General features: G+C 43.6%; 1 protein-coding gene across 7 annotated transcripts in view; it reads left to right on the top strand.

Moving 5' to 3' along the window:
- The window catches only part of LOC137376291 (retinol dehydrogenase 13-like), a 168212-nt gene that overhangs the window by 69011 nt on the left and 73554 nt on the right, over positions 1-25647 (top strand). Inside the window, exon 2 of one of the 7 annotated variants that reach the window (XM_068044548.1) lies at positions 15400-15495. The exons of the other annotated variants lie outside the window; for them this stretch is intronic. The gene's annotated coding sequence lies outside the window, so the exon portion shown is untranslated. The remainder of the gene's footprint in view (positions 1-15399; positions 15496-25647) is intronic. 7 annotated transcript variants of the gene reach the window in all.

The raw sequence follows: 25647 nt of genomic DNA on the forward strand, positions 1-25647 counted from the left end.
TCCACCAGCCTCTCGACCGTCATCCAGCTGGGTGGGAGTGCACTCCTAACAAAGTAAGAAGTAGGAACAGCAGTAGGCCGTTCTGCCATTCAGTAACATCATGGCTGATCTATCTCAACTCCACCTTCCTGCGCTATTCCCATATCCCTTAATGCCTGTAGTATCCAAATATCTATTGATTTCTGTCTTGAAAATACTCAATGACTGAGCATTTATAGCACTCTTGGGAAGAGAATTCCAAAGATCGGCAACCTTTTGATGAAGAAATTTTTCCTCTCTCATCCTACGTGACCAGCCCCTTATTCTGAAACTGTGAACCCCTAGTTCTAGATTTCCAGGTGGAAAAACATCCTCTTAGCATCTACTCTGTCAAGCCTCTTAAGAATTTTACATGTTTCAATGCGATCATGCCTCATTCTTCTAAATTCAAGGGAGTATAGACATAGTCTACTCGATCTGTCCTCATAGGACAATCCCCTCACCACCTGGTTCCATTTGTTATGACCCAGGTGAGGAAGGGGTCTCAGGCTTCCCTTTCATCCCTTCTCTGGTTTGACCTCAACAGGGTTTATCTTTTAAACTTACCATCTCAGTGAGCACTTGCTCCTGTTCTTCCTAATTATAATTGTAAATGAACCAATCAGACAGGTTTTCTTGAGTTTAAACAGGAAAGATGTAAATTTATTAACCCTATCACTCTAAACCTGTTAAAATTACTAAAATACGTGACGCATCCACGCTCACATTCATACAAGAGGCGCACACTCACAAATAGATACAGAGGGGAATAGAGAGTTGGGAGGTTGAAATAAAGTCTGTAATAAATGGAATTCAAACACTGCGTTTCAGTGTCCTTAGTTGGAGTTAAAGTCTTGAAGTCCTCGCTGGGCCATGTGCACAATTCGGGCTTGCTTCTCTGGTTCCGGAAGGCAGGAGAGGGGCTTTAACCATGTCCCTTGGTTGTTGCCTGTAAAGATCTGTAGTCTTGAGACTTAATAGCTGCCACCGAGGCTTCCCTGGAACTTTGCTAGAGAGAGAACTGCTTTCTTCCTTGGAGTTCAGTTACTGTCTGTCTTCAGAGGCATAATTTAAAAACTCAGAGTTACACAGGCAGGCATGTCATGTTTGAACCTCTGTTTGAAACTGAAGTTTCTGGAAGGTTTTTTAAAAAAAAAAATTCAATATTCTCTCAGGCTGTCCAAATATACTTGGTCGGGGCGGGGGTGGGGGGGGTGGCGGGGCGGGTTTGGCTCTTTCGAAGTCAATGGGTGTCGATGGCTTTTGACGACCAACATTGACAATCATTCTAGTTAATTGAAACAGGGAGCACCCCCCAATGTTCTGGCTAGACTGGGCAATCACCTCTGTCTCCCAGCCAGCCTTTGGCTTCTCATAGGCAAATTTGCGTGGCTTCTTTGGCTGTTCTGTTCTGCTTTTCACAAGTTATTTGTAATAATGTTCAGTTAAAAAGATCTCTAGCAGAGTTCCATATGACAAAATTAAAATTTTCCATTTGGCATGTGGGTTTTCCGTCACAGATTCTTATCTATCTAATTGTAGCCAGAGAATCACCTGAAATGGCTTCTCTTCCCAGTCCCGCACAGTTACCTCTGGTGAACCCAAGGATCCATCCTTGGCTCTGTCCTTTCTGTTTTTATATACATGCTGCTCTTTGGCAACATCATCCAAAAACACAGCACTCAATGTCCACTTGAACATTAAAGACAGTTCTACCTCACTGTTCTGATGGAAGGTCACTGACCTGAAATATTAACTTTGTTTGTCTCTCCACAGATGCTGCCAGACATGCTGAGTATTTCCAGCACTTTCGGTTTTTATTTCTACCTCACTGCCACCTCACTTGACCCCTCAATTGTTTCTAAATTGTCCAGCTGCTTTCTCAGCATCCAATAATGGATGAGCAGAAATTTACTCCTAACTAAATATTGGGAGGACCCAGACCATTGTCTTCAGTCCCCACCACAAAATCCATTCCTGAGCCAACAACTCTGTCCCTCTCCCTGGCAACTCAGACTAAACCAGACTGTGCGCAACCTTGGTTCCATATTTGATCCTGAGGTACGCTTCTAACCACATACTCGTGCCATCTTAAGGACAGACTATTTCCACCTCCATAAGATTGCCTGTCTTCGCCCCTGCCTCAGCCTATCTGCTGCTGAAACCCTCCTCCATGCCTAGATTGGACTATTCCAATGCACTCCTGGCCAACCTGCCATGTTCTATCCTCTCTAACCTTGAGATCATCCAAATCTCTGCAGCCTGTGTCCTTACCCGCACCAAGTCCCATGTGAATTTTAAAGTTCACATCCTTGTTTTCAAATTCCTCTATGGCCTCAGCCCTTCCTATCTCTGTAGTCTCCTCCAGGCTCACAACTAACAGTAATATCTGCACTCATCTAATTCTGGCTTCGCCATCTCCAATTTTAATTACTTCACTATTGGTGGCTGTGTCTCCAACTGCCAAGGCTCTAATCTCCGGAATTAACCTCTTTGCTTCTATCCCTCTTTCCTCCTTTAGGACACTGCTTAAAATTACCTTTTTAACCAAGCTTTTGAACAACTGCCCTAATATTGCCTTATGTGGCTCAATGGCAAATGTGGCTTTATAATGCTTTTGTGAAGCACTTGAGGACATTTTATTACTTTGAAGGCACTATAATATGTTATCTATATTTGTGCCTCCTAAAGATCAAATCATGGGAACAACCTATCCCACCCGATTATTTTTTGGCATCTATCCTAATCTTTGAGTATAAAGCTTATGAGGATGAAGGGTTTCTTTGTTCTGATATGGTTTCCCTTATTTAAATGTAGTTTTACTCCACCTACGAAGCTCCCATCCTGCTTTGCCCACTGTGCCGCCAAATTTAGATTTAAAAAAAAAGTTTTTCCTCACCGTATGAGGATCAATCGCACTAATAGTTGTACTCTGCAGACCACCAAATGGTGGAAGGGAGGTGAAGGAAGAAATATGCAGACAAATTAGGGAATTGAATAAAAGTGTAGAATAATATTCCTGGGGGATTTCAACTACTCTCCTATTAATGGGACAGGATTGGTAAAGAGGATAAGGGAATGTACTTCCTACAATGTATACTGGACTCCTTTCTAACCAGGGCGGCACAGTGGCGCAGTGGTTAGCACCGCAGCCTCACAGCTCCAGGGACCCGGGTTCGATTCCGGGTACTGCCTGTGTGGAGTTTGCAAGTTCTCCCTGTGTCTGCGTGGGTTTTCTCCGGGTGCTCCAGTTTCCTCCCACAAGCCAAAAGACTTGCAGGTTGATAGGTAAATTGGCCATTATAAATTGTCACTAGTATAGGTAGGTGGTAGGGAAATATAGGGACAGGTGGGGATGTTTGGTAGGAATATGGGATTAGTGTAGGATTAGTATAAATGGGTGGTTGATGTTCGGCACAGACTCAGTGGGCCGAAGGGCCTGTTTCAGTGCTGTATCTCTAATCTAAAAAAAAATCTAATCTAATCAAATATGTAAAAAGTCCAACAAGAGCAGATTTTTTATTGGATCTAGTAATGGGGAATGAACTAGAGCAGATGAGAGACATAAAAGTGGGAGAATATTTAGGCAAGAGTGACCATAATATACGTTTTAAGATGATAGAGAAGGATATAACTGAGAAAAAACAGTTTAATAGAATGGAGAAAAGCTTATTTTGAGGGGCTGAGAATGGAACTTGGGAAAATAAAATGGACAACAATATTGGCAAAAAATGATGTGGAACAGCAATGGAAAACATTTAGAACAGTGTTTAACAGAAAAGTATATTCTGCTAAAAGGAAAGAACAAACTAAACACTAATGAGACTCCATGGATGAATAAAGACAGAAGGGAACAATTGAGGGTTAGGAAAGAGGCATACTTTAAGTATCTAGGCAGCAGAGGAGTGCATGATGAGAGATTAGGAGAGAAGTAAAAAAAAAAATTAGGAAGGCAAAGAGGAACTATGAAATTAAATGATCGAGACATAAAACAAAAGAGTAAAATATTTTACAGGCTCATCAATAAAAAAGGAAATGGAAAAGGACCACTAAGGGATAAACAGGATAATGCCACAGGTAATGATAGAGAGATGACCAAAATGTTAAATAACTATTTCGCTTCAGTATTTACCAGGGAGATAGAGCAGGTAGATATGACATTGACTGATGAGACGAGTAATGAGGTAATTGCATTTAAAATATTTTAAAAAGTGATTATTGAATAAACTAACCAAACTCAGGATAAAGCCCCTGGTGTGAATGAATTACATCCACACATTTCAAAAGGATCTAGGAAAGGGATAGCAGAGCTTTTGCTGCACATATTTAATAATTTGTTGATAAAAGATGTGCTAGAGAACTGGCAGATGGCTAACGTAATTCCGATATTTAAGAAGGGATACAGAATGTGCCCAGGGATTTATAGACCAGTCAGCGTAATGTTGGTGATAAGAGAAATAATGGACTCCCTACTAAAGGAGAAGAACATCTAGAAAAGAAAAATACAATAATGAACAGTCACCATGAATTTCAAAAGGGAAAATCTTGCTTGACCAACCTTATTAAATTTTTTGAGGATGTAAGAGAGTAGACAATTGTAACGCAGTAGATGTAATTTATCTGGATTTTTGAAAGACCTCCCATAAAGACCAATGAATAAGGTCAGAGAATGCAGAGTCAGGGACAAGTGGCAGAATGGGTTACTATCTAGCTTCAAGACGAGAGTGGGAATAAAGGGTAGTTATTCAGAGTGGCAGAAGGTGGGACATGATGTTCCTCAAGGATCAGTGCTGGGATCGCGATGTTTCAGAATTTACCTCAACGATTTGGACTTTGGCATCAAAAACACAATTTTTTAGTTTACGGATAGAGTCATAGTCACTGACAGCACAGAAGGAGGCCATTTGGCCCATGCTGGCTCTCCACGGAACTATACTGTCAGTCCCACTTCCTGGCTCAATCCCCTTAGCCCTGCAAGTCTGTTTCTCTTGAGGCCATCCAAATTCCTCTTGAAGTCAGTGTCTCAGCCTCAACCACCCTTGTGGGCAGCGAGTTCCAAGTAATTGCCACCCGCTTGGTTAAAAAAAATGCTTCCTCATATTCCCCCTGCATCTTTTGCCCAAAACTTTCAATCTGTGTCCCCGAGTCCTTGCACCATTTGTTGATGGATGACAACAAATTGAGGGGATAGTCAATACTGAGGAGGACTGCAACAAATGAAGGCCATTAATAATCTTGCAGAATAGGCAGATTCTGGAGAGCGTGCAGAGAAGATTTAGAAGAGTGATACCAGAAATGCATGGGTATACCTATCAGGAAAGGATGAACAGGCTACTCACCTGACCTTGATGTTTCTCCCATGGCGAGTGTGAGTTGTGATTCTTCAGATGTTTTTTTTATTTTTGGGGGGGGGTTTCAGCGCTGGCTTTGGTCTTTCACCTTGTTGGCATTGGAGTGCTCCCGTGGTTGTTTTCATGCCGGCTCGGGCCTTGGTGCCAGTCCTGTGAAGTCTTTAAGCAATGGCTACAACCAACATCAGAGCTCCAAGCCAAGAGGTGTGTAACACTTTTAGGGTGGCGATGAAAAACAGCAAAGGAGGTGCACCCATGGACCGGACTTCCTTCATTTAGGGAGTCTTGTTTGAATGCAGTGGATTTGAAGCTGTGAACATCTTCTACCTACAGGACTTCCCCAGTGGCAGTTATTTGAACGTTTAAGAATATGGCGTGAAGCATGAAATTCCTGAAGGTCTTGAAGGAGTGAGGAAACCAGGTGCTGCTGTCAATCCTCACGGAGCGCTGTTTACGCTGCCATCGCAACGGAACCGGGTTGTGAGCATCATCTCTACAACCCCATATTTCTGTCGTGGATGTGCTCACTTTCTCACCAGGTGCAGCAAGGTGGCTGGGAACAGGACTACGGTCAAAGGATTTGGACCAGCAAACGGCAGGTCAGTGTGACCTTGGAGGCGTACGCCAACAGAGGCATCCTCCACCTTCTCTCCAGCTTCATTATCAGGGATGTCACGGCTGCTTGCTCCATGCCAAATCCATCAGGAAGGATGCGGGCATAAGGGGGGTGACAATCTCAGGCAGCGGAGGCACTCGGGTCAAAGTCTCCCTCAACATGGGCGGCATCGCTGTCTTCTGCTCAGATCCCAAGTTAGTTTGCAGACTGTTGAGCATCTGCGACCAGTGCAAGCTGGGCATGGAAGCCTAAGTAAATCCAGCAAGAGCAGTCGTGTTCTTTGGGAACTGGGTCAACTGATCCTTTGTCCCCTTCAAACTACATGAAGATGCTGGGGATATGGCTCGGAGGGGCTGGCGCATGTGCCAAAAACTGGAAAGAGCGAGTACCCATGGTTAAACAGAAACTGGGCATGTGGGAGTAACGCTCCCTCTCCATTGCAGGTGAAAACCTGTTCAGGTGCGAAGCATTTCTCAGTGTTGCTCTATGTGGCGCAGGTCTGGCCCATACCCTGCTCCTGTGCTGTGGCGGTCACCTGAGCCATCTTCTGCTTTATCTGGAGATCAAAAATGCAGGACATGATGTTCAAACATCTAGATAAAGGCTAAGAAAACGTACCCAACATCGCCCTCATCCTGATTGTCACCTTTTTGTCCAGTTGCATTAAGCTGTGCATAGACCTTCTATATACAAACACCAAGTGTCACTATATGCCGAGGTTCTGTTTGTCCCCGGTGTTGCGAAGGACTACGTTGCCGCAGAATGCTCCATTCACTTGGACCATGCCGTATCATCTGTCCCTTGTGGAAAGATTTGTACAGAAATGCACCTTTGACCATATGTCTCTCAAGTAGTAGTCTGCATGTAACGTCCTCGAGGCCCTGCGGGAAAAGGCGATGGTGAATCTTGTCAGATGGTTCCCCGAGCAGACTGTCAAACTCACTTGGCAGAATGCTTCATTGCCAGAACTTTCAAACAGCAGAAAGACCTAACTAGGCTGGTGGTGAGAAGGGCCATCCCTATCAGATCCTTCCTGCACACCCAGAGTCTCTCAGCCGCCGCTGCCCTCAAGGGCAGCTGTGGTGGGCATGAATCCATCACTCGCCTCCTGGAATGAGTTTTCGCAAAGCAGGTGTGGAAAGAGATGCAGTGGCTTTTGACCAGGTTCATCCCGAGCAGCTCCATAACGCAGAACTCAATGTTTATGACTGTTCCAGGGACGTGCACTGGTCAGCAACCCAATCTGTCTAAAGTTTAGGATGCCTAAGCCAATATTCCGCCCTCACTACATATTCATAGCCTATTTCCAATCAACTGGAAAATTCTACATCTGTTTCCAAAACCCCTCCCTTGAAATCTTGTGCTTTAAAAAAGTGTTACTTTTTTAAGCCCTTGAATCAGGGAAACACTCCTGCTCCTCTCCTGGTTTGAATGCAATGACCCAACCACAATATTCACCCTCTGCCATGTCCAGTTCATTGAAAACAGCTGTTATTCCCCCTCCCCATCGCCCCTCCATGGGAAACATAATGGGGGCCTGGTTGTGTTGCCAATCCTTCAGTGTGCACCCAGGAGAATATCTAAGGTTGGGTGGAGAACTGGAATTTTGGGGACCATCTCAGCTCTCATCTATGCCAAAGAAGCCCAGGAGGAGGAAAGAAGCCATAGTCCTCCGCAATCCGATCGTAATTTTAGGATCTGTTTTGAGGTAAATGGTTATCCCAACCTGCATACTGAGAGGAATCTTGGAGCCGAGGGAAAAGTAAGGATAAAACCCTACCCTCACAACCCCCTGCACACACTTGAGAATTGCTTTCCCTCCCCCATTCCCACCAACTTCCTGGGGCAGGAAGTCTCAACCATGGCAACTGAGACTACCAAGACTATGGCAGAATGTGAAATTTCAGATAGTATTTTTATTTTATAGTATTTTCCTCCTTCATCCTCATTTTTATATTCAATTCAAATTCACATTATTAAACAATTAGTATGCTTGTTTCACTTAGTATACTTAAAATGTGGCAGATTTGGCACACTTAACAAGCTTTGTGCCCGGTGTTGATCTTCAAGTTATTCTGAAAGTGTGTGCGCACCAAATCTTTGTACCTTTTTGACATTTCCACTAAAACTCAAAGCAAAGAGTTGAAACGAAAATCTAGTTTAAAAAATACCTTGCCTGTCTAATACTGTTTGAGTGTTACTGAAGAAACATGGGCCCATATTATGACGCCATACGTTTTAAATTAATATCTGGGACAGAAGATCACATTAAAAATAACGGAATGAAACACCATGTTTTGAAAGGCAAAATCTATAATTGTACAACTGAGCAGCTTCCACAGTTCAAGTAAATGTAGTGCAACATTCTCACGGTTCCACCCATGGTTTCTATAACATTTTTAAAGCATTAGATATGAAAGCATCAGTATCGTCGCTAGGTTTGCAGCAAAATTTAATAGCAGGCATGCAAGGGTTTCGTGCAACCTCATTTAGTTCTTGGCAAGAATCACACATATAGGATATTGCTAAGAGATGCAGTAAAGTGCTGCAGAAATGCAAGTTTTTTTTTATTTGAGTAGAAGGACCAGTAGTTATTTTTGTCACTAAGGTTTCAGTAAAGCATAACGGTGGATCTGTGAGATTGTTGTACTGTTAACTTGAACTGTGAAAACACACCCAGTTGTACAATTATAGATTTTGGTGTTCCAATTTAGTTGTTTTTAATGTGATTGCCCCACCTAATCATCTAAGTCATCAAAAGAAATAGCAAAGCTAGCTTTTTAACATCTTAACTACTTGCTATCTCAGTTTTTTCTTAACTTAGATTAACACGCTATGTTTTTAAAACACAACTTTTGAAAGTAACTTCATATCTTTTCTGTGGAACATTATCAACACTATTATTGAAATGTGACAGTCTATTTCCTGCCCTCTAACTCTAAGACAGGGGAAGGAGAGGGAGTAAGTGGGATGAAGGCAGGGTGGTGTTCAGTGTGGGGTTGGGACGAGTAGGAAACTTATTTCAGTGGAAATACCAAAATTATTTCAGTGGCGGTTAAGGGAAATATCTCAATGGAGGAAAGGATGGAAAAGAACTTTGAGTGAGGCGAAGAATAGGAGGAGCAGGATGTGTTGGAAAAATACCTCATTAGGAAAAGGGACACCTCCGTTTTCCAAAAAAGAGTGTCAGATTTTTCAACCAATGAGAAAGACCCAAATTTCTTAACATTGCAAAAGTTCTGATGGTAAAAAACTGCACAGTTCCTGATTTTATGAATTTTAATAGGTGGATTTTTGAACAATAAATAGGTAGTGATTTTTCAAATGATTCAGTAATTTTATTTCAAGTCTGAAGAAGGCTTGAATTTAAAAAAAAAGAAATGCGTAACTGTACTGGCAAGGTTTATTTCACCAATTTTTCCGGGACTGTTCCAGAAATGAGGCGTTGTGGTGTTCCCTAGGGATATCAAAGACAACACTAAAGGTTGTTACAAATGTATTAAGAGGAAGAGGGTGGCTAAGAATAATGTAGACTCTTTGATGATCGATGCAGATGATGCAGTAATTGGAAACCAGGAAAAGGCAGACTTTCTAAATAGGTACTATGTATTGGTCTTCACAGTAGAGGATGAGGATAACACACCAGAAATGCAAGGAAAAATAAAAATAAATCAAGGGTAAGAACGAACAAGACTCAATACAAGTTAAAAGAACAAAGAACAGTACAGCACAGGAACAGGCCATTTGGCCCTCCAAGCCTGCGCCGATCATGATGCCTGTCTAAACTAAAACCTTCTGCACTTCCGGGGTCCGTATCCCTCTCTTCCCATCCTATTCATGTATTTGTCAAGATGCCTCTTAAACGTCACTATCGTACCTGCTTCCACCACCTCCCCTGGCAGCAAGTTCCAGGCACTTACCACCCTCTGCAAAAAAAAAAAAACTTTCCTTGCACATCCCCTCTAAACTTTGCCCCTCGCACCTCAAACCTATGTCCCCTAGTAACTGACTCTTCCACCCTGGGAAAAAGCTTCTGACTATCCACTCTGTCCATGCCGCTCATAACTTTGTAAACCTCTATCCGGTCGCCCCTCCACCTCCGTCGTTCCAGTGAAAACAATCCGAGTTTATCCAACCTCTCCTCGTAGCTAATGCCCTCCAGACCAGGCAACATCCTGGTAAACCTCTTCTGTACCCTCTCCAAAGCCTCCACATCCTTCTGGTAGTGTGGCAACCAGAATTGTACGTAATATTCCAAGTGTGGCCTAACTAAAGTTCTGTACAGCTGCAGCATGACTTGTCAATTTTTATACTGTATGCCCCGACCGATGAAGGCAAGTATGCCGTATGTCTTCTTGACTACCTTATCCACCTGCTTTGCCACTTTCGGTGATCTGTGGACCTGTACGCCCAGATCTCTCTGCCTTTCAATGCTCCGAAGGGTTCTGCCATTTACTGTATACTTCCCACCTGTATTAAACCTTCCAAAATGCATTACCTCACATTTGTCCGGATTAAACTCGATCTGCCATTTCTCCGCAAGTCTCCAACCGATCTATATCCTGCTGTATCCTCTGACAATCCTCATCACTATCCGCAACTCCACCAACCTTTGTGTCGTCCGCAAGCTTACTAATCAGACCAGCTACATTTTCCTCCAAATCGTTTATATATACTACAAACAGCAAAGGTCCCAGCACTGATCCCTGCGGAACACCACTAGTCACAACCCTCCATTCAGAAAAGCACCCTTCCACTGCTACCCTCTGTCTTCTATGACAGAGCCAGTTCTGTATCCATCTTGCCAGCTCACCTCTGATCCCGTGTGACTTCACCTTTTGTACCCATCTGCCATGAGGGACCTTGTCAAAGGCTTTATTGAAGTCCATGTAGACAACATCCACTGCCCTTCCTTCATCAATCATCTTTGTCACTTCCTCAAAAAACTCGATCAAGTTAGTGAGACACGACCTCCCCTTCACAAAACTATGCTGCCTCTCGCTAATAAGTCCATTTGTTTCCAAATGGGAGTAAATCCTGTCCCGATTAATCCTCTCTAATAATTTCCCTACCACTGATGCAAGGCTCACCGGCCTGTAATTTCCTGGATTATCCTTGCTACCTTTCTTAAACAAAGGAACAACATTGGCTATTCTCCAGTCCTCTGGGACCTCACCTGTAGCCAATGAGGATACAAAGATTTCTGTCAAGGCCCCAGCAATTTCCTCCCTTGCCTCTCTCAATATTCTGGGGTAGATCCCATCAGGCCCTGGGGACTTATCTACCTTAATGTTTTTCAAGACGCCCAACACCACCTCCTTTTTGATATCGACATGACCCAGACTGTCTACACTCCCTTCCCTAGACTCACCATCCACCAAGTCCTTCTCTTTGGTGAATACTGATGCAAAGTACTCATTTAGTACCTCGCCCATTTCCTCTGGCTCCACGCATAGATTCCCTCCTCTGTCCTTGAGTGGGCCAACCCTTTCCCTGGCTACCCTCTTGCTCTTCATATACGTATAAAAAGCCTTGGGATTCTCCTTAATCCTGTTTGCCAATGACTTTTCATGACCCCTTTTAGCGCTCATGACTCCTTGCTTAAGTTCCTTCCTACTTTCTTTATATTCCTCAAGGGCTTTGTCTGTTCCCAGCCTTCTAGCCCTTACGAATGCTTCCTTTTTCTTTTTGACGAGGCTCACAATATCCTGCGTTATCCAAGGTTCCCAAAACTTGCCAAACTTATCCTTCTTCCTCACAGGAACATGCCAGTCCTGGATTCTAATCAACTGACATTTGAAAGACTCCCACATGTCAGATGTTGATTTACCCTCAAACAGCCGCCCCCAATCTAAATTCTTCAGTTCCTGTCTAATATTGTTATAAGTAGCCTTCCCCCAATTTAGCACCTTCATCCGAGGACTACTCTTATCCTTCTCCACAAGTACCTTAAAACATTGCGGAATTATGGTCACTGTTCCTGAAATGCTCCCCTACTGAAACTTCGACCACCTGGCCGGGCTCATTCCCCAATACCAGGTCCAGTACGGCCCCTTCCCTAGTTGAACTATCTACATATTGTTTCAAGAAGCCCTCCTGGATGTTCCTTACAAATTCTGCCCCATCCAAGCCCCTAGCACTAAGTGAGTCCCAGTCAATATAGGGGAAGTTAAAATCACCCACCACAACAACCCTGTTGCTTTTACATCTTTCCAAAATCTGTCTACATATCTGCTCCTCTCTCTCCCGCTGGCTATTGGGAGGCCTGTAGTAAACCCCCAACATCGTGACTGCACCCTTCCTATTCCTGAGCTCTACCCATATTGCCTTGCTGCATGATCCCTCCGAGGTGTCCTCCCGCAGTACAGCTGTGATATTCTCCTCAACCAGTAATGCAACTCCCCCACCCCTTTTACATCCCCCTCTATCCCGCCTGAAGCATCTAAATCCCGGGACGTTTAGCTGTCAATCCTGGCCTTCCCTCAACAAGTCTCTGTAATAGCAACAACATCATAGTTCCAAGTACTAATCCAAGCTCTACGTTCATCTGCCTTACCTGTTATACTTCTCGCATTGAAACAAATACACTACTGACCACCAATCCCGCTGTGCTCAGCAACATCTCCCTGCCTGCACTTCCTCTCAGTCTTACTGGCCTTATTCACTAGTTCCCCCTCAGTTATTTCACCTGCTGACCTACTGCTCTGGTTCCCACGCCCCCCCCCCCCCCCGGCCACACTAGTTTAAACCCTCCCGAGTGACACTAGCAAACCTCGCAGCCAGGATATTTGTGCCCCTCCAGTTTCGATGCAACCTGTCCTTCTTGCACAGGTCCCACCTGTCCCGGAAGAGATCCCAATGATCCAGATATCTGAAACCCTCCCTCCTACACCAGCTGTTTAGACACGTGTTTAGCTGCACTATCTTCCTATTTCTAGTGTAACTGGCACGTGGCACAGGGAGTAATCCCGAGATTACAACCCTAGAGGTCATGTTTTTTAACTTAGTACCTAACTCCCTGAACTCCCCCTGCAGGACCTCGTCACTCTTCCTGCCTATGTCATTAGTATCAATGTGTACCACAACCTCTGGCTGTTCACCCTCCCCTTTCTGAATGCCCCCTGCCCGTTCAGAGACATCCTTGACCCTGGCACCCGGGAGGCAACATACCATCGTGGAGTCTCTCTCACGTCCACAGAAGCGCCTATCTGTGCCCCTGACTATAGAGTCCCCTATAACTATTGCTGTTCTGCGCTTTGTCCCTCCCTGCTGAACAACAGAGCCAGCTGTGGTGCCACTGTTCTGGCTGCTGCTGTTTTCCCCTGATAGACCATCCCTCCCAACAGTATCCAAAACGGTATACTTGATAGAGAGGGGGACAGCCACAGGGGATTCCTGCACTGACTGCCTGCCCCTTCTAGCGGTCACCCATCTATCTGCCTGCACCTTGGGTGTAACCACTTCTCTAAAACTCCTGTCTATGATGCTTTCTGCCACCTACATGCTCCGAAGTGCATCCAATTGCTGCTCCAACCAATCCATGCGGTAATGGTAAAGGAAAAAGGTAATGGAGAAACTAATGAGATTAAAGATAGACAAATCCCAGGACCCAATGTTTTCCACTTCGGTATTGAAAGAAGTAGGCAAGGAAACCATTGATATGTTAGTTATGATCTTCCAGACTGTCTCGATTCAGGAATTGTCCCCACTGATTGGAAAACTGCCAGTTTATCTCTTACGTAAAAAGGGTAGGAGAAGTAAACTAGGAAACTAAACTAGGCTAGCAAATGTCACCCCACTATTTAAGAAGGGTGGGAGAGAGAAAACCAGGAACTACAGACCTGTTGGCCTTACATCAGTAGTAGGGAAAATATTAGAATCTATTCTAAAGGATGTGATAAATGGACACTTGGATAATAATGATCTGATTGCCCATTCATCAATCCATGTTGACTATGCCTAATCATGTTTGATGAACCTGTTGGAGTTTTTTGAAGTTGTTACTAACAGAATTGATAAAGGGGAGATGGTGGACGCAGTATACTTGGATTTTCAGAAGACTTTTAATAAAGTCCTCCACAGGAGGTTGGTTAGCAAAATTAAAGCACATGGGATAGGAGGTAATATACTGGCATGGATTAAGGATTGGTTCATAGGCAGAAAGAGAGTAGGAAAAAGCAGGTCATTCTTGCGTTGGCAAGCTGTGACTGGTGGGGTACTGCAAGGACTTGGGCCCCAGCTATTCACAATATTTATAAATGATTTAGATGTGGGGACCAAATGTAATTTTTCCAAGTTCGCAGATGACACAAATCTAGGTGGGAATGTGTGTTGTGAGGAAGATGCAAAGCAGCTCCAAGAGGATTTGGACAGACTTAGTGAGTGGACAGGAATGTGGCAGATGGAATATAATGTGGAAAAATGTGAGGTTATTCATTTTGGTTGGAGGGATAGATGTGCAGAGTATTTCTTCAATGATAAGAAATTAGAAAGTGTAGATGTACAAAGGGACCCGGGTGATCTCGTTAATAAGTCACTGAAAGCTAACCTGCAGGTGCAGCAAGCAGTTAGGACGGCTAAAGGTATGTTGGCCTTTATCGCAAGAGAATTTGAGAACAGGAGTAGTAAGGAATGCTTCAACTGTATAGAACCTTGGTTAGACTGCAGCTGGGGTACTGTGTGCAGTTTTGGTCCCCTTACCTTAGGAAGGATATTATTGCCATAGAGGGAGTGCAGCGAAGGTTCACCAGATTTGTTCCTGGGATGGCGGGACTATCCTGTGAAGAGAGACTGGGGAAATTGGGTCTGTATTCTCTAGCGTTTCGAAGAATGAGAGGTGATCTCATTGAAACCTACAAAATACCTAAAGGGATAGACAGGGTAGGTGCAGGTAAGATGTTTCGCCTGGTTGGGGATTCTAGAATCAGGGAACACAATTTCAAAATAAGGGGAAGCCACTTGGGACAGAGATGAGGAGAAATTTCTTTACTCAAAAGGTTGTGAATCTTTGGAATTCTCTACCCCAGAGTGCTGTGAAGGCTCAGTCATAGAGTATATTTGAAGTAGAGATTGACAGATTTCTAAATAGCAATGACCTAAAGGGATATGGGGATAGTGTTTGAAAAAGACATTGAAGTGGATGATCAGCCATGATCGTATTGAATGGTGGAGCAGGCTCGATTTTCTGAATGGCCTTCTCCTGCTCCTATGTTCCTATGGAAGTTATAGGCCTAATGGTTTAACGTCAGTTGTAGAGCAGTTACTAGAATCAGTTATTAGTGAGAGAGTGGCTGAATATTTGGACAAATATGAGCTGATCAGAGACAGTCAGCGTGGATTTGTAAAGGGTAAACTGAGGAGGTAACTAAGTTGGTAGAGTAACTGTCTCAGGATGTTATTTATATTGACTTCCAGAAGGCGTTTGGCAAGGTTCCACATAAGAGACTGTTAACAAAACTGTGCATGGAATTGGAGACAACCGATTGGCTTGGATAATGAATTGGCCAGGAGGTAGGAAACAGTAGAGATAACGGGTATGGACTCAAAGTGGGAGGATATGACTAGTCGTGTGTCCCAAGGATGTCTACTGAGGCCACAGCTTTACACTATACATTTTTAAATGACTTGGATGAAAGAATAGAGAGCATATATCTAAGTTTGCTGACGTTACTAAGTTAGGTGGTACAGTAATTCGTGTAGATGGGAGCAGAAAGTTGCAAAGGGACATTGATAGATTAAATGAATGGGCAAAACTGTGGCAGTTGGAGAGCATTGTGGTGAAATGTGAGGTCATACACTTTGGACCTAAAATGGATCAGTGTTTTTTCTAAATGGTGAGAAGCTAGAAACTGTAGATGAGCAAAGAGATTAAGAACATAGAAATAGGAACAGCAGTCGCCTACTCCCGCCATTCAGTGAGATCATAGTTGAACTTCTACATTATCTCTACTTTCCTGTCCTATTCCCAAATCTCCTGATTCCTTTAGTGCTTAAAAACCTATAGTTCTCAGTCTTGAATATACTCATTGACTGAGCATCCACAGCCCTCTGAGGTAGAGAATTCCAAGATTCACAACACTGAGTTTTTTTTCTTTGTTCTTGGGATGCGAGCATCGCAGGAAAGGCCAGCATTTATTGCCCATCCATAATTGCCCTTGAGAAAGTCTTGGTGAGCCACCACCTTGCAGTCCATGTGGTGTAAGTACACCACAGTGCTATTAGGGAAGAAGTTCCAGGATTTTCACCCAGTGACGAGGAAGGAATGGCAATTTTTTTTTTTCCCAAAATATACTTTATTCATAAAAATCTGTAAAAATTACATTGCCAAACAGTTTCCAAACAGCATGAAAAAATACAAACATTGCAAAAGAGATCAGTTTCTTTCAATAATGTCATGAGTTTCTTCCCAACCCTTCCGTTTCACAATTGTCATGTCAATTACAGTTTTACATTTACAGCAATTGAGAATATTAACGATACAGTTCGAGGGGCTTCCCATGGTTCCAGCCCCTCAGTCCAGCTTGGTGGGGGAACCTTACACTGTGGTCTTTCCCCATTGAGCCTTTGCTGCGGCTGCCCCAAGCTTTAGTGCGTCCCTCAGCACGTAGTCCTGGACCTTGGAATGTGCCAGTCTGCAACATTCGGTGGTGGACAACTCTTTGCGCTGGAAGACCAGCAAGTTTCGGGCAGACCAAAGGGCGTCTTTCACCGAATTGATAGTCCTCCAGCAGCAGTTGATGTTTGTCTCGGTGTGCGTCCCTGGGAACAGCCCGTAGAGCACAGACTCCTGTGTTACAGAGCTGCTTGGGATGAACCTTGACAAAAACCACTGCATCTCTTTCCACACCTGCTTTGCAAAGGCACATTCCAGGAGGAGGTGTGCGACCGTCTCTTCCCCACCACAGCCAACGCGGGGGCACTGTGCGGAGGGGGCGAGACTTCGGGTGTGCATGAAGGATCTGACGGGGAGGGCCCTTCTCACCACCAGCCAAGCTACGTCTTGGTGCTTGTTTGAAAGTTCTGGTGATGAGGCATTCCGCCAAATGACTTTGACGGTCTGCTCGGGGAACCATCCGACAGGATCCACCGTTTCCTTTTCCCGTAGGGCCTTGAGGACATTCCGTGCAGACCACTGCCTGATGGACCGGTGGTCAAAGGTGTTTTCCCGCAGAAACTGCTCCACGAAGGATAGGTGGTACGGCGCCGCCCAACTGCACGGAGCGTTCCGCGGCAATGTGACCAGGCCCATCCTTCGCAACACCGGGGACAGATAGAACCTCAGCACGTAGTGACACTTGGAGAAGGAATGGCAATGTAGCTCCAAATCAGGATGCTTTGTCACATGGAGGGGAACTTGCAGGTGGTGGTTTTCCTATGCTTCTGCTGCCCATGTCCTTTTTAGATGGTAGCGGTCGCAGGTTTGGAAGGTGCTGTCGAAGGAGCCTTGGGGAATTGCTGCAGTGCATTTTGTAGATGGTTTACACTGCTGACACTGGGCACCAGTGGTGGTTGGTATGCCGATCAAGCAGGCTGCTTTGTCTTGGATAATGTCGAACTTCATGAGTGTATTGGAGCTGCACTCATCCAGGCAAGTGGAGAGTACTCCATCACACTCCGAACTTGTACCTTGTAGATGGTGGACAGACTTTGGGAGTCAGGAGGTGAATTACTTGACCTAGAATTCCCAGCCTCTTACCTGCTCTTGCAGCCACAGTTTTTATATGGCTGATCCAGTTGGGTTTCTGATCAGTGGTAACCCCCAGGATGTTGATGGTGGGGGAATTCAGGATGGTAATGCCATTGAATATCAAGGGGAGATGGTTAGATTCTCTGTTGGAGATGGTCGTTGCTCGGCACTTGTGTGGCGCGAATGTTACTTGCCACTTATCAGCCCAAGCCGGAATGTTGTCCAGTTCTTGCTGCATGTGGACACAGACTGCTTCAGTATCTGAGGAGTTGTGAATGGTACTGAACACTGTGCAATCGTCAGCAAACATCCCCACTTCTGATCTTATGTTGGACAGAAACCATTGAGGATGTAGCTGAAGATGGTTGGGCCAAGGACACTGAGGAACTCCTGCAACGACGTCCTGGGTTGAGATGATTGGCCTCCGAGAACTACATCCATGTTCCTTTATGCTAGGTATGACTGCATGAAGAAATTTCTCATTTCAGTCCATAATGGCTGACCTCATCCTAAGACTATGACCCCCTAGTTCTAGACTTTCCAGCCAGGGGAAAACAGGCTGTCAGCATCTACCCTGTCAAGCTGTCTAAGAATTTTATGTTTCAATGAGATCACCTCCCATCTTCTAAACTGCAGAGAATATAGGCATATCGGCTCATTGTACTAACCTTTCCTCATAGGACAGCGTTCTCATCCCAAGAATCATTCTGGTGGTTCAAGTACAGAAATTACTAATTTTAAATAGGCTAATGGAATGTTGGCCTTTATTTCTAGGGCTGGTATACAAAGAGGTGGAAGTTATGTTACAGCCGTATGGAGTTCAAGTTAGACCTCACCTGAAATATTGCATTCAGTTCTGGGCACCACACTTCAGCAAGAATATATTGACCTTCAAAGGGCTTCACCAGAATGACACTGGGGCTCAAAGGATTAAATTATGAGGACAGATTGCATAGATTAAGCTTATGTTCTCTTGAATATAGAAGATTAAGGAGTGATCTAATTTAGGTGTTTAAAATGATTAAAGAAATGGTAGATAGAGAGAAACTATTTCCTCTGGTGGGAGAGTCCAAAACAAAAGGGTTTAACCTTAAATTTAGAGTTAGACAATTTAGGGGCAATGTCAGAAAGCATTTCTTCACACATAGGGTCATGGAAATCTGGATCTACTTCCTCCAAAATGCTGCTGAAGTTAGAGGCTGGGTCAATTGGAAATTTCAAAGCTTGAGATTTTGATATATTTTTGTTAGGCAAAGGTATGGGTTATGGAACGAAGATGGGTAGATGGAATTAAGATACAGATCAGCCATGAGCTAATTTAATGGCAGAACAGGCTGAAGGGGCTGACTGGCCAACTCCTCTTCCTATGTTTCTTACATTGGCAAAGCTTAACATTGAAAACACAATCACAGTGCCACTTACCAGTGTAACTGGTATTGTGAATAACTTTGGACTATTTTTATAATAGGTTTTTCCATTGGACCAAATAGATATAGGGACTATCAAGACATTTTGAAATGGAAGGTTGTGACCTGCCTACAATTTTTAATATATATATTGGTTTTGAAAATCCAAACAAAATTAAATTCAGTCAGTAGTTCTCATGAACTAATTAGGGTTAGATGAAGTAGGGTGGGAAGAAGTGTGAAACATAAACGCTGACATAAACCATTCGGACCGAATAGCCTATTTCTATGCTGTATATTCGATGTAATTTAATGACACCAAAGAATTTCCAAACATTTATGACATTTTTTCTTACCAGTTTTCCATCTCTCCTCATGATACTTGACGACTTTCTGGGGTACAGTTCTCATAGACAGTAGCTGCCCTCCATTACGTTGTCTCCAAAGTCATTATTCGTGTTTTGAGGGTGAGTTTCGCCAGGCTGATCCTGTTCTCATCCAGTGTTCACATTTGCACTTCTAGCAAGGGTTAAGGGATGATGAGCAGCAGTGGCAGTCCTGGTCTTTTGCCCCAATAACCCAGGTGCACAGAAGCCAACTATATTTCTATGTAATGCTGCACTGGTTAAAATAAGTACAGGCAGATGATCAAAACAGGGAACCTCCTGCATGGCTCAGTTATTCACTGACTTAAATTGCTGAGCCAAGGAACAGTGTAATTTATTGCTTCTAAACTCATCTCTTGCATCATCTATGCTCTTTTGAGCAACATTGATGGCATGCCATACAATGACAAATGTATTTAAGTATTTTCTCACTCTGGATGTTAGACAAACCGCATCCCAATTCCTATCTCTTTTTTTTTTTAGGAACTGCATGACATTTACTATTTTCTAGTTCTCAAACAGAATTCTTGAATTATGAAACTGCTAAACTATTAAACAGAGCTGGATTAATTTCATTCAGAATTCTTTGGTGAAGTACATTTTTCACACATGCTTCTTAGATATTTAATTCCAGGACTTCATAACACATGCTTTAATGTTTTCCTTCCATTTTCTCAGGGAGATGGTGGCGTAGTGGTAATGTCACTTGACTACTAATCTAGAGGCCCAGGCTAATGCCCCAGGGAGACGGGTTCAAATCTCACCACGCCAGCTGGTGGAATTTAGATTCAATTAATTTTTTTTAAAAATCTATAATTGGAAGCTCATCTGAGTAATGGTGCCATGAAACTATCATTGATGGTTGTAAAAAATAACATTAGGTTTACTAATGTCCTTTAGGGAAGAAAATCTGCTGTCATTACCTGGTCTGGGCTACATGTAACAGCCATGTGCTTGACTCTTAACTGCCCTCTGAAATGGCCTAGCAAGCCACTTAGTTCAAGGGCAATTAGGATGGGCAACAAATGCTGGCCTGCCAGCGAGGCACACATCCCCTGAAAAAAATTTTTTTAAATTTCTCTCCCTTAAGTATAATATTTTCTTTTGACAGAATGAGGGATTTGGTCCAGGTTATGGATTCCATCAATATTCTCCATTAGTTACATGAAATGGAAGGGTTTTTGAGACACCTCAGGCAACTCCATTGAAGCTGTCAAACAGTATCTGCCAAGGGAAATCAGAGCTTGACAATTGGTATAAATTAGAATATGAACTTGGTATTCTAGCCAAAAATTCAGGCTGTGGTTTTTAGACTGTCCCTTGTTGATTTTTTTTTTCTCATCTTAATAAAAATTAATCTTTGGTTACTGACTTTAATCACCATCTCTATTAAAAGGGAGAAATACAGAAGGCAGAGTTTCTTTTTGCCTATTTTCTCCTTTCCCTTTATAAGGTATTGAATATTGCTGGAATGTGACTGAATGAACATTGACCCTTCAGTAGCATGCTCAGAACGTGAGTTTCAACAGTGAATGTTGGGAGCGGGGAGATAGCTAAGCTCATTTCACCCTCACCTGGCCTCCACATATTTGCACTTTCCAGCAAGGTTACTGGAAAGCAGTCATAAGTGGAATCCTGCTTTAAATTATTCCCTTCCTTATCCAAAGGTGTTAGGTCAGTTATAGTACTCCAACAGTTGTCCTGATTGAGATTAGCTACCTTGGCTCATAATTAGACAAGGCTGAAGCAGTTGCATCCATCTTCAGCCAGAAGTGCTGAGTGGATGATCCATCTTGGTCTCCCCAAGAGGCCCCAGCATCACAGATGCCAGTCTTCGGCCCATTCAATTCACTCCACGTGATATCAAGAAACGACTGAAAATACTGGACACAGCAAAGGCTACGGGCCTGACAGCATTCCAGCAATAGTACTGAAGACTTGTGCTGTGCTGCTAGCCAAGCTGTTACAGTACAGGTACAACACTGGCATCTACCCACCAATGTGGAAAATTGCCCAGGAATGTCCTGTCCACAAAAAGCAGGACAAATCCATCCTGGCCAGTTACCGCACTATCAGTCTACTCTCGATCATCAAAATGATGGAAGGGGTCATCAAGCGACTCTTGCTCAAAAATAACCTGCTCACCGACGCTCAGTTTGAGTTCTGCCGGGGCTATTCAGCTCCTGATCTCATTACAGCCTTGGTTCAAACATGGATAAAAGAGCTGAACTCCAGAGGTGAGATGAGAGTGACTGCCCTTGACATCAAGGCAGCATTTGACCAAGTATGGCATCAAGGAGCCCTAGCAAAACTGGTGTCAATGGGCATCGGGGGGAAAACTCTCCAATGGTTAGTCATACTAGCAGAACGGAAGATGGTTGTAGTTGTTGGAGGTCAATCATTTTAGTCCCAGGACATCACTGCAGGTGTTCCTCAGGGTTGTGTCCTAGGTCCAACCATCTTCAGCTGCTTCATCAATGTCCTTCCCTCCATCATCGGGTCAGAAGTGTGGGGCTGTTCGCTGATAACTGCACAATGCTAAGCGCTATTCAACGGCTCCTCAGATACTGAAGCAGCATGTGTCCAGTTGCAGCAAGACCTGGACAACATCCAGGCTTGGGCTGATAAGTGGCAAGTAACATCCGTGCCACAAGTGCCAGACAATGACTATCTCAAACAATAGAGAATCTAGCCATCTCTTTTTGATGATCAATGGCATTACCATCACTGAATCTCCCACTATCAGCATCCTGGGGGCTACCATTGACCAGAAACTGAACTGGACCAGCCACATAAATACTGTGGCTACAAGAGCAGGTCAGAGGCTGGGAATCCTGCGGCAAGTAACTCACCTCCTGTCTTCCTAAAGTCCATCCACTTTCAACATTCACTCTCTTCACCACTGACACACAGTGGCAGCAGTGTGTACCATCTACAAGATGCACTGCAGCAACTCACCGAAGCTCCTTTGACAGCACCTTCTAAACTCGAGACCTCTACCACCTAGAAGGATGAGGGCCGCAGACGCATGGGAATACCATCACCTGCAAGTTCCCCTCCAAGCCGCACACCATTCTGACTTGGAACTATATCACCCTCCTTTGCTGTTGCTGGGTCAAAATCCTGAAACTCCCTTCCTAACAGCACAGTGGGTGCACCTACACCCCAAGGACTGCAGCATTTCAAGAAGGCAGCTCACCGACACCTTCTCAGGGACAATTGGGAATGGGCAATAAATGCTGACATAGCTAGTGACACCCACATCCCATGAACGAATAATAAAAAAAAATTAGAATTGAATGTTGGAACTTCTGGTCTGTATTGCTAGTTGCTATGCTGGGCTGTACCTTGACTCACTAAGCCATCAAGGGATCTCCATCAAGCCATTTTAAATGGCTTTTCTGTGTGATGCAGTACAGACAGGAAGATACCTGGTTGATGTGAGAGAGGGAAAATTGTCAGGATGTGTGGTACTTCAGTACACACAGGTTGGGCGCTGAAAAGAGCATTGGGTGGTCGAAGCCATGAAGTTATCTGCAGTTATCCATTAAGTCAAATCAGAGTCCAAGGATCAGTGCAAAATACTACGAATACAGAAAACTAGATTTAAGTATATTTTAGTTCAAGGTAATTATTGGCTTGAAACTTTTAAAATTAATTTTTGTGCTCATCAACAGATGCCAGGTACAAAATACTATTGAGAACCAGGCTGAATATAGAAGGTCCAGAGGGGAAGTGAAAAGCAAATAAGAGAAGCAGAGAGAGAGCATGAAAAGAGACTGTCAGCTAGCATTAAAGGAAATCCCAAATTTTTCTATAGGCATATAAATAGTAAAAGGGTATTGCTGAAAATAGAGACATGTCAAAACTTTTCGTCTTGCACTCATCAGGACAATTGCAAGAATAACCAATGGTAAGGGAAAACAACAAATTATACTGCATCTGCTGATTGGTTGGCAAGTGAACTCTGATAGAGGCGCTGCCATGGTGAATGCACCAGTTTACAGTGTCTGACAGTTAACTGCCAAGCTTTGTTTAAAATTTAAACCAGGCAGTTTGACTCTGGTCAAGGCATTGCCCTGAGGAATGAACCAATGAATGGCTGTCACTTATTTTGTTCAGCTGAAACAGGCGCAATGTTTGTACATATTCTTTCTGTCTGCAAAGAACAGGGCCCTGTCTATTAATATATGTAGTTTCCAGTACACACACATGCGCCGTGTGCAAAGCCCTACTAGTAAAAGGGTAACAAAAGGAGGTGTAGGGCCGATTAAACACCAAAAAGGGGATTTACACATGGAGGCAGAGGGCATAGCTGAGGTATTAAAATAATACTTTGCATTTGTCTTTACCAAGGAAAAAGATGCAACCCAGGCAATGTTGTAAGAGGAAGTAAGTCAGACACTAGACGGATTTAAAATTGGTAGCAGACTTGTAAGCAAACTTGTAGCTCATGGAATAAAAGGGATGGTAGCAACATGGATACGAAATTGGCTGAGTGACAGGAAACAAAGAGTAGTGGTTTATGGATTTTTTTTCAGGCTGTAGGAACGTTTGTAGTGGAGTTCGCCAGGGATCAGTGTTGGAAGCCTTGCTTTTCCCGATATATATTAATGACCTAGACCTTGGTGTACAGGGCACAATTTTCAAAGTTTGTGAACTGTGAGGAGGATAGTGTAGAACTTCAAAAGGACAGAGACAAGTTGGTAGAATGGGCAGACAGGTGGCAGATGAAATTTAATGCAGAGAAATGTGAAGTGATTAATTTTGGTAGGAAGGACATGGAGAGACAATATAAAATAAGGGGTACAATTCTAAAGGGGGTGCAGGAGCAGAGGGATCTCGGTGTATATGCGCATAAGTCATTGAAGGTGGCAGGACAGGTTGAGGAGCGGTTAATAAAGCATACAGTATCCTGGGCTTTATTAATAGGGGCATAGAGTACAAGAGCAAGGAAGTTATGTTGAACTTGTAAAAGACACTCGTTCGGCCTCAGCTGGAGTATTGCGTCCAGTTCTAGGTGCCGCACTTTAGGAAAGACATGAAGGAACTGGAGAGAGTACAGACAAAATTCGTGAGAATGGTTCTAGGGATGAGGAATTTCAGTTATGAAGACAGATTGGAGAAGTTAGGACTGTTTTCCTTGAAGAGAAGGCTGAGAGGTGATTTTGATAGAGGTATTCAAAATCATGAGGGGTCTGGACAGAGTAGATGGAGAGAAACTGTTCCAACTCGTGAAAGGATCGAGAACAAGAGGGCACAGATTTAAAGTATTTGATAAGAGAAGCAAAAGTGACATGAAAAAAGATTTCAAGCAGCGAGTGGTTAAGGTCTAGAATGCGCTGTCTGAAACCGCGGTGGAGGCAGGTTCATTGGAAGCATTCAAAATGGAATTAGACTGTTATATAAAAAAGAATGTGCAGGGTTATGGGGAGAAGGCAGGGGAATGGAACTGAGGGAATTGCTTTTTCAGAGAGCCAGTACGGACACGATTGGCCAATGGCCTCCTTCTGTACTGTAATGATTCTGTGATCAAGGTGAGGGATGTTGGGTCTGGGTAATGGAGCTATTCCCATTTCAGACACCAGGATCAGCACTGGATAATTGAGCACTTCTCATTTCAGACACCAGGGTCAGCACTAGGCAGTGGAACTATTCCCATTTCAGGTCCCAAGCTAGATGCAGAGTTCCCTCTACACTGTCCAAACAGCATGCCTCAGTCCTACTAACGAGTGCACAATTTCTAATGCCAGCTATTTGTGACCTTTCCAATTGAGAATGTTTATTGGTGCTAAATTAAGTTTGGTATTTGTACTACAGACTAATGTCTACCTTTTTTCAAAATTTGAATAGAGATATTTTGGAAACACAGCTAGCTGTGCATATTTCTGATCCTTTGTCAAGTTTGTGCCTGTATATTATTAAAAGGCTAATAATTACTAACACACAGACAGAAAATGCTGGAAATACTCAGCAGGTCAGGCAGTATCTGCAGAGAGAAAAACAGAGTTAAAGTTTCGAGTCTCTGTGACCTTTCAGAATTCTGAAACATTAACTTTTTTTCCTCCACAGATGCTGCCTACCTGCTGAGTATTTCCAGCATTTTCTGTTTTTGTTCCAAATTTCCAGAGTCCACAGTATTTTGCTTTTGTTTTAATTACTCACTACAGTTTCTTTATAATTG

The sequence above is a fragment of the Heterodontus francisci genome, chromosome 13 (assembly GCF_036365525.1).
Source record: "Heterodontus francisci isolate sHetFra1 chromosome 13, sHetFra1.hap1, whole genome shotgun sequence".
NCBI classification, from domain to species: Eukaryota; Metazoa; Chordata; class Chondrichthyes; order Heterodontiformes; family Heterodontidae; genus Heterodontus; species Heterodontus francisci.